This window comes from Octopus sinensis, linkage group LG5 (assembly GCF_006345805.1).
Source record: "Octopus sinensis linkage group LG5, ASM634580v1, whole genome shotgun sequence".
NCBI lineage: Eukaryota > Metazoa > Mollusca > Cephalopoda > Octopoda > Octopodidae > Octopus > Octopus sinensis.
Genome location: NC_043001.1, coordinates 321,928 through 331,001, shown reverse-complemented (window position 1 = coordinate 331,001; position 9,074 = coordinate 321,928).

The following is a 9,074-nucleotide window of genomic DNA, read 5'->3' as shown; positions in this document are numbered from 1 at the left end:
CACCATTAAAGGAGTTCGTCCATAAATATGTTTGTTAATCTGTAATAAAGAAAGTGAGGACATGTGAAATAGAGAAATTCCATTCTCTCTCTCTCTCTCTCTTTTCTCTCTTTGTCTCTCACTCTCTTTCTCGTTTTCTTTCCTCTTTCTCTCCTTCTTTCTCTCTCTATCTCCCTCTTTCATTTCTTTCTTTCTCTTTCTTTTCTCACTTTCTCTCTCTTTCCCTTTTCTCCTCTCTCTTTCTTTCTCCTCTCTCCGTGTCTCTTTTACTCTCTCTCTCTCTCTTTTCCCATTTTCCTTTCCCCTCTTTCTCTCTCTAATTTCCTTCCTCTTTCTCCATTTCTTTTTTCTCTTATCTTTCTCTTTCTCTATTTCTCAATTTCTCTCTTTCTCTCTCCTTATCTCTCTCTCTTTCATTTCTTTCTCTTTCTATTCTTACATTCTTTCTCTTTCCCCTTTTCTTTTCTTTCTTTCTTTCTCCCTCTCTCTCATTCTTTTCTCTCTTTTTTCCATTTTACTTTTCTCTGTTTCTCTCTTTTTCTTTCTCTTTCTCTCTTTTTCCATTTCTCTTTCTCTATCTCTCTCTCTATTACCTTTTTTTCTTTCTTTCTTTCTCTCTCTGTCTCCTTCACTATTCCTTTTCTCTCTTTCACCCAACCTTTTTCTTTTTCGTCTCTCTTTCTCTTTTACTTTTATCTCTTTCTCTCTCTCTTTCTCTCTGTACTTCTCTTTGCCTTTTCTATCTTTCTTCCTCTTTCTCTTTTACTTGTCTCTCTTTCTTTGATGTCCTTTCTCTTTTCCTTTTCTCTCTCTCTCCCTTTCTTCTCTCTTTCTTCTTCTCTCACTCTCTCACATTTTCTATCTTTCAGTCTCTATGTCTCTTATTCTTTGTTTTCTCTTTCTCTCTCTTTCCTTCCGCTTTTTTCTCTCTCTCTTTTCTTTTATTACTTCCTCTCTCCCTCTCTTTTCTATCTTTCTTCCTCTCTCTCTATTTCCCACTCTCTTTTCTCTCCTATATTCCCCTTTTCCCTCTCTGTCTCTTTTCTCTTTCTCTCCCTCTCCTATTCTTATCTCTCACTTTCTTTTTCCCCTTTTCCCTCTTTCTTTCTCCCCCTCTCTTTTTCTCTTCTCTCTTCCCCCGCTCTTTTACCTTTCTCTCCTGTTTACTTTTCTCTCTTTCTAGTTTCCTTTTCGCTTTTTTTCGATTCTCTCTTCTTTATCTCTCCCTTTTTCTTTTCCCTCTTTCTTTCTTTGTCTCTCCCTTACTCGCTTCCTTTTTTCTCTTCCCCTCTCTCTCTCCCTTTTTCTCTCTTTTTTTCTCTCAGTACCTTTTTCTTCTCTTATCTTCCATCTTTCCTTCTTCCTCTCCCTCTTTCTCTTTTTCTATTCTCGTTCTCTCCCACTCTGCTTCTTTTCTCTTTCTTTTTATTTTCTGGTTTTCCTTCTCCCTATCTCTCTTTATCTTTTCCTTTCCTCTCTTTCTCTCTCTGTTTCCTTTCTCTCTCTCTCTCTCTCTTTATCTTGTTCTTTTCTCTCTTTCGCTCGTTTTCTTTGTCCGTTCTATCTTACTCTCTCATTTCCTCATTGTCTTTCTCTTTTTTGTTCTCTTTCTCTCTCCCTTTCTTCTTCTCTTTCTTCCTCTCATTTCTTTTCCTCTCTCTCTTTCCTTTTTCGCTCTCAGGTTTTTTTCTCCTTCTTTCTCCCCCTCATTTTCTTTTTATCATTCTTCCTCTCTCTCACTCTTTCATTTCTCTTTTTCTTTCTTTCATTTCTTTTTCTCTCTCTTTCTTTTAGCGCTCTCTCGCTTTTTTCTCCTTCTTTTTCCCTCTCGTTTTCTTTTTATCCTTCTTCCCATCTCTCAATCTTCCATTTATCTTTTTTATCTCGTTTCTTTCTCTCTCTTCTCCTTCTTTTCTCGCTCTCATGCTGTTTTCTCCTTCTTTCTCCCTTTCGTTTTCTTATTATCATCCTTCCTGTCACTCACTCTTTCATTTCTCTTTTTTCCTTTCGCTTCCTTTTCTCTCTCTTTCTTTTCTCGCTCACTCGCTTTCTCTCCTTTTTCCCTCTCATTTTCTTTTTATTATTCGTCCTCTCTCTCACTCTTTCATTTCTCTCTTTTTTCTCTCATTTCTTTCTCTCTCTCTTTCTTTTCTCTCACTCTCTCTCACTTTTTTCTCTTTCTTTCTCCCTCTCGTTTTCTTTCTATATTATTCTTCCTCTCTCTCACTCTTTCATTTCTGTCTTTTTTCACTCGTTTCATTCACTTTCTCTTTACTTTCTCGCTCTCAGGGTTTTTTCTCCTTCTTTCTCCATCTCGTTGTCTTGTTATCATTCTTCCTCTCTCTCATTCTTTCATTTCTCTCTTTCTTCCTCTCGTTTCTCTCTCTCTCATTCTTTTCTAGCACTCAGGCATTTTTCTCCTTCTTTCTCCCACTCGTTTTCCTTTTATTATTCTTCCTCTCCCTCACTCTTTCATTTTTCTCTATTTTCTTTCGTTTCTTTCCCTCTCTCTTTCCTTTCTCGCTCTCAGGCTTTTTTCTCCTTCTTTCTCCCTCTCGTCTTCTTTTTATCCTTCTTCCTCTCTCTCACTCTTTCATTTCTCTCTTTCTTCCTCTCGTTTCTTTTTCTCTCTCTCTCTTCTCGCTCTCTCGCTTGTTTCTCCTTCTTTCTCCCTCTCGTTTTCTTTTTATTATTCTTCCTCTCTCTCACTCTTTCATTTCTCTCTTTCTTCTTCTCGTTTCTTTTTCTCTCTCTCTTTCTTTTCTCGCTCTCTCACTTTTTTCTCCTTCTTTCTCCCTCTCGTTTTATTTTATTATTCTTCCTCTCTCTCACTCTTTCATTTGTTTCTTTCTTCTCTCGTTTCTTTCTCTCTTTCCTTACTCGCTCTCGGGTATTTTTATCCTTCTTTCTCCCTCTCGTTTTTTTTTATCATTCTTCCCCTCCTTCACTCTTTCTTCCTCTCCTTTCTTTCTCTCTCTCTTTTCTTTCGCGCTCTCTCGCTTTTTTCTCCTTTTTTCTCCCTCTCGTTTTCTTTTTATCCTTCTTCCCCACTCTCAATTTTTCATTTCTCTTTTTTCTCTCTTTTCTTTTTCTCTCTCTCTCTCTCTCTCTTTCTCGCTCTCAGGCATTTTTCTCCTTCTTTCTCCCTCTCGTCGTCTTTTTATCCTTCTTACTCTCTCTCCCTCTTTCATTTCTCTCTTTTCTCTCTCGTTTCTTTCTCTCTCTCTTTCCTTTCTCGCTCTCAGGCTTTTTTCTCCTTCTCACTCTCATTTTCTTTTGATCATTCTTCATCTCTCTCCCTCTTTCATTTCTCTCTTTCTTCCTCTCATTTCTTTTTCTCTCTCTCTTTCTTTTCACGCTCTCTCGCCTTTTTCTCCTTTTTCTATCTCTCGTTTTCTTTTTATCCTTCTTCCTCTCTCTCACTCTTTCATTTCTCTCTTTTTTTCTCTCATTTCTTTTCTCGCTCTCGCTTTTTTCCTTCTTTCTCCCTCTCATTTTCTTTTGATCATTCTTCCTCTCTCTCACTCGTTCATTTCTTTCTTTCTTCCTCTCATTTCTTTTTCTCTCTCTTTCTTTTCCCGCTCTCTCACTTTTTTCTCCTTCTTTCTCCCTCTCGTTTTCTTTCTATTATTCTTCCTCTCTCTCACTCTTTCATTTCCCTCTTTTTTCTCTCATTTCCCTCTCTCTCTCTTTCCTTTCTCGCTCTCTCAGTTTTTTCTCCTTCTTTTTCCCTCTCGTTTTCTTTTTATCCTTTTTCCTCTCTCTCACTCTTTCATTTCTCCCTTTTTTCTCTCGTTTTTTTCTCTCTCTCTTTCTTTTCTCTCTCGTTTTCTTTTTTCAATCTCATTCTCTTTGTCTTTTCTCTCCTTTTTTCTCTCTCTCTTTCTCTGTTTCGTTTCTCTTTTTGTCTCCTCTATAGTTCTCTCTGAATTTTCCTTTTCTTTCTTCTATTTTGCTATTCCTCTCTTTTTTTGCTCTTTCTTTTTCTTTCTCTCTTCTACTTTTTTCATTCATGAAACTGCGGCCACGCTGGGGCTCTTCCTCGATTTATTCTTTTATGTGTGATCCCTTTTCTGTCTAAATAGCACCAACCTATAGCTCTCTTTTGCTTCAGAGCTAAGTAACAGGGATGCAAATACACCAACACCGGTTATCAATTAGCAGTTAGGGACACACACTAGCATAGATACACATGCATACACACACACACACAAACACACACACACACATATACGAGTTAATAACACCTGTAAGGATGTGTTTTATCTATTCACCAAAGTGAATGGAGCCTGCAGAAAGCTCTTATATCTGTCACACTTCCGTTCATTGGCCTCGTTACAACCCGCTCCCCACGTGATTGTTCGTTCAATTATGATAATTTTCTCGTCCTTTACAGATAACAGAACCACATCAGGCCTCAGGGTTGTATGGACAACCTGGGGAAACTGCAATCTCTTCCCTAAGTCTACCTTCGTATCCCATGGTTGAGACCCTTGCAGCAAGCTATGTATTGCTTTTGCTGGCTTTACTGGTTCCTCTCCCTCTTTCACGAACTGAATTACGGCAGTTATCTTTCCTTGGTGATGATGTTTCTTACACCTTTACTGCTCCAGGGTGTGAGCAAGTATTTGTATCTGCCTTGAGAAAGAGTTATTCTGCACCCTGCCAAGATGTGTGCCAGAGTGCCCCTTTCCCACAAAGTCAACACAGCTGGTCTTCCCTCAAACCTTATCTGTGCTGGTTTGTTGGCGTTGGGAGTGTGTCATACACAGCTCCATGCAGGAAGGAGATGTGCAAAGGTTCCAGCCCCCACAGGTCAGTCCATGTGAGCTTCCTCTTAGGGAGATCCCATTTAGTCCATGCACCCAGAGATACCAACTCCACAGCACCTGATTTTCTTTTATCTTCCTCCTGGTACCACAATGCTTTCTTCCATTGTTGGAAATAGGAAGAGCCAAGTCCCTGGTGACCCCAACATGTTGCTCCAATTATGACGCGTAACTCCAGCATGCTTTCAGCCTGAGCGACAGCGGTGCTAGTTACCCACACCTTGTGGTAATACCTGCATGTCTGATAAGCTCGTCCTTAGAGTCTCTCTACATCATTACGTTACATTTTGCTATTTTAAATTCCTCCACTACATATGACAGGGGATATTGTATCTGTCAAGGATCTTATGTACAGGCCTATTCAAGTAAAGCTTGGGGAACCCCTAGCCATTTTCGTGGGGTATTTATTTATCTTTCTCGCAACCCTTGCGAGTGATTACTTAGCACAACACAACCTCACAATCAATAAGTATTTGATGCATCACCACTTCGCTTTTTTTACTTATTTAACCTTTAATACGTGGCTTCAACCAAACTCAGTTATATATTCATGGAGTGTCATATATACATAAACTAATATAAAATGTTTCCACATCCCACACACATTGGTGGTAGTGACCACTTTGAGAAGCCCTGCTCTATATTCCTGCAGACACTATCCCGTCTATTGACTGCCATCCTGTCATTTTAACTTCCAATATTTCAATTATGAACTAAAACGTCATAAACAAAATCACCTTTGTCCCTTTAGGTGTCTTTCTGAATTCAATGAACACCAGTACAGTTTTATAAAGTGGGGTTTGATTCCTATGTGACACACCAGTGTTTTCATATGTGTAACAAATTCTATCAAAAATGGTGTAGCCCTTGACACCAGTAAAACCTTCAACTTTGTATGGCAAGAGGACTTCTTTAAAAAGTCACCATCCATTTATCGGTTCCATCTGTCTCTCATCTCTTGGACTGAATACTTCCCGCCAGAACACCCCATTGCAGTGTGTGATGGATTTCTTTCTCACTCACATTCCATCACTTCTGTCATGTCTCAATGTTTGGTTAAATATTTATAAAAATGTCGATGATGAGGATTAGGGAAAAGCGGTGAAGAAAGAAATGAAATATCATGGACAAATATATGTGGTTACTTTGCATATTGTGTATAAAACATTTCATATTGTGTATAAAATAATAAACAGTCAAATTTGAGAAGGCAATAAACAGAACAACTTACTATTGTTGGATCCATTTTTACGAGTCTTTCCACTCCTTCAATGTCACCCTTCTGAATTTTCTGTATGATATTCGCCATGTCTTTTGAATAAAATTATTTAAAAAAGAAAGAAAGCAAAACAGTTTTTAAAAACTTATAAAATGAGTTAAACAACAATAAACAGAAGTTGATGGTTCTAAAATCTTGCATAAGATAACATTGGTATTGTAAACTTCAGTTTATCTAAAGTATTATTCATAGCTGAATGTTCTTCTCGACACTAATAAACCTAACAACAGTCATTGTGTTGTGTCTCTAGGTTAGCTACAATCATCTCTACGTTTTGGCCCTTGAGCCGTTGCTGAGGAGGTTGGAAACTATGAGAGGCACCCCGCAAGATCTAGGGTGCGGAAAGTCAGCTTCGGCGTATGCGGACGACATCACCGTCATCGTTTCCCGAGTCGAGCACCTACAGTGGGTGGGTGAGGCCTTAAGGGACTACGAAGCGGTGGCAGGAGCGAAAGTCAACCGGGATAAATCGGTCGGCTTGCAACTCGGCACCTGGAGGGGCAAGTCGATATCTTCCGACAGCGTCGTAGGACGTTGGACGGAAGGCCGGTGAAAATGCTTCGGATCTGGTTAGGTCCAGATCTCCAGATAGAGAAGAACTGGAGCGAGGTGGCGAGAAAGGTGGCTCTCCTAACTCAGACATGGTCTGAGCGGAAACTGTCCTTGAAAGGGAGGGCGGAGGTTGCAGAAGTGTTTATCGCCTCTGTAATCACTTACCGCCTAACCGTAGTGCCTTGCCCCGATTCGTGGCTGAACAAACTGGAACGCATGCTCTTTCGCTTTTTGTGGAGGGGCAGCAGACCTCTTGTAAGGCGCTCTATTTGCTGCCAAAAGCCGCTGAACGGTGGGTTAGGGATGCCGTGGCTAAAAATGCGCAGACATGCGCTCAGGCTTAGGCACCTCTGGATTTACCTGGACGGTGAGCAGGTGTGGTCTCCGTTTGTCAAGCTGTTATTTCCACAGTTCACATCGTTTAACGAACTGAACCCATGGATCAAGTGTAGACCGAGGTTGGGCATGTGGCATGCAGAGTGCTATCAGGCACTCGTGCTTCTCTCCCAGTCGGGCAACGCCGGTGGCGGGGCTACTACCGCTTTCTTCTATAGAGGGTTAGTAGAGTTTAAGTGTGACGACGTCCTAGGAGAAACTCTGGGCTTCGACGAAAATCAACTGGCCAGCCTGTTCCAAAGAACATTCGGTCCGGGGCCTATGGATAATTACCAAAAGTCCCTGGCCTGGCAATGTTACAGAGGAGCTTTACCGGTTCGAGATAAGCTCTTTAGATATGGGTGTGCACCTTCGCCGGTTTGTGCAAGATGTAAGAGGGACAGTGAAACTGTCCTGCACGCGATTGTGCAATGCCCCAAGGTGACTGAACTCTGGACTTATGTCGAACACCTGCTGTCGCATTCGAGAAGAGTACAACTGTCGAGCGAATCTGTAATTAAGATAGTTCCGCCGACCTTCCTGAATAGGGAGGAGCGAGCCTGTTTTCTCTCGGTAGTTGCTATGGCGAAAGAAGTAGTGTGGAAGACGAGAGTAAAAGGAATTGCAACAGGCATGTTTATCTCCAGTCTCGAGCTAATCGACTTTTTCGTTTTCCACATGAAACGGAAAATAAGGCTGGAGAAGAAATGCCTGTCGCAAAGTGTGTTTCGTAAAAGATGGAAGTCTATAGCAAGTATGTTGCGAGTGAAAGAACCTGTTTAATCGAGAACGTAAAAAAGGATAAAGCAAAGTCTTCAGTGTGAGTCTGTGGTTTGTGGGGTCGACCGCGTCCTCCGCTTCATTTTTTGTTAATCACTCATTCTCATTTAATTGTATATATTTTAATTGTTTGTTTATTCATATGTTTCGTCTCATTCGATACACTGACCCCAACGTTTGTTTTGTCCCCTCTTTTTCTCAACCTTATGGTGAATAAAGAAATACTCTCTCTCTCTCTCTCTCTCTCTCTCTCTCTCTCTCTCTCTCTCTCTCTCTCTCTCTCTCTCTCTCTCTCTCTCTCATCGGTTGTGTTATTCTTTGCTCCGCAGTGAAAGATTGTTTTTGTGCTGAAAATTGTGAAAATTTGCTGTTTTGGTCGTCGAGGCCACTTCTTTTCTGCTGTTGCAGCAGACTTTTGCTGTACTTTCCCCCTTGTTTCAAGGAGGAAGCGACGAAAAACATGAATTTGCCACCAATTTCTTCTGAGTCGGAGGAAAACTTTGAAAATTTGTTTGAAGGCATGAAGGCGAAAATGTGGGAGGAGGAAGGTAGAAGTAAAGAGACGAAAATGCGGGAGGAGGAAGGTAAAAGTAAAGAGGCGTCTCACGCGCGCGTTACAAAAGCAGACGACAAGATGTCTAGCGAGGCTACTACACAACAGGAAAAGTCAAAAATAAATTTTGCGAGTGCAGCAACTTGCCCCTGTGATAATATAGTTATTAACAAAGAATTAAAGAAGTATCAAAGTTTATTAAAAAAAGGTGATAATGTGAAGTTGCTCCCCCCCCCAGTGAATTAATTTACGCGACGGAGAGAAAGACGGTAACATACAAAACATATGTTATGTGTAGTTCATTCTCGATGGGTGATAGACAACTCAAATAAAGCCATTGTTATTGTTTTAAGTGTTTATTTACTTTATTTGTTACACGAACTGTCCGACATTCAGCGTAGTAATACATATATACTTTCGACACAGTTCGTACTGTTTACTAACAAAATAGTTCCAAAAGTGGGGATGTATTCTACACACGTATACCTACGTATACACATAGATATGAATGTGTAACATCCCTTCTTCTTGAAAAAAAATAAAGGGATCTTTTGGCAATGAAGACAAATTTAAGTAGTCTCCCTTACTCTAATGGATTGTCAATGCGAGGTGGCAATCCTGCAGCAGAAACCATGAGATTATTCTGCCTCTGCTTTGTAATTTAGCAGAATTAGTTATTTATCTTTTCATTTTCTTTTTTTTTTCT